Source organism: Pygoscelis adeliae, unplaced genomic scaffold (genome assembly GCF_000699105.1).
Source record: "Pygoscelis adeliae isolate BGI_AS28 unplaced genomic scaffold, ASM69910v1 Scaffold256, whole genome shotgun sequence".
NCBI classification, from domain to species: Eukaryota; Metazoa; Chordata; class Aves; order Sphenisciformes; family Spheniscidae; genus Pygoscelis; species Pygoscelis adeliae.
The window spans coordinates 1,158,563-1,159,539 of NW_008824996.1; positions in this window are offsets into that span (position 1 = coordinate 1,158,563).

The window sequence follows — 977 nt, forward strand, 5'->3', positions numbered from 1 at the left end:
GCCGCCGCCCGTGCTGAGCCGCCCGGGCTCAGCGCAGGGCGATGCTACACGGCGGCGCCCGCGAGAGGGGTGGTTGGTTGTAATTAATGTGCCTGGGAACAACTTCCCAAGGGACGAGACGGGGTCTCAGCCCGAGCTACTTCTGCCTAGAGACGAGGGCATTCCCTCGGGATGGCTTTCAGCCACCCCGCCTTAGCCATCCAGCTGGCCGCTCCCGCAGCTCGCCATGTTGCGGTGCTAAAACTTACTCGCAGGCGAAGTGCTAAACTGTGAAATTTTAACTTGAGAAATAACGTGTTGCTATAGATCAAGAGGTCGCCTGCTCGCCCTCCCACCCGAAGGGGAATGGGGAAAAGGTGAGAATGGAAGGAGCCCGAAAGGTCCGAGCCCCTCTGGGCGTTGGGTCCATCCCCAAAGCACCAAACCCTGCACAGAGAAGGGAAGAAAGAGACCTTTTCTGCTCCAGTGGTGATGGTGCCGGGTTAGCTCGGGATCTGCGCTGAATTAAGCAAAGGTCTCTTCTTCCAGTTACTGGAAGCGAAAAGTTTAAACTGTCTAGGAAGGAGCGCAGCCGAGTCCGCTCTCTGCACGTGGAGGGCTTGCCCCACCGCTGGTCACCTTGCCATCATCACAAGTATTTAGTAAGTTACAACAAGGGTCAGTTTTCACAAACTCTGTCCCAACCGATGGGAAATGCTATACCCTGCGCTGGAGACAGTTCCGCGCCTCACTTTCAAGCGGAAGCAATTTTCGCCGCCAAATAGTTTCGGCTCTTAATATACACAACGGAGATTAAAGTGTCAGAGGAGTACGGGCAGCCGAGCGCTCGGGCGGGGGGCTCGGATGCTTTCAAAGGTGCACGTACCGCTCATCCCACATGGCCAGACCTACGCGCCGCAATGGGAGCGGCGCGGAGCCCCCCGGACGCTCCCGGCGTGGAAGGGGCGGGAAGGGCAGCGGGGGGCGGGCAGACCCCC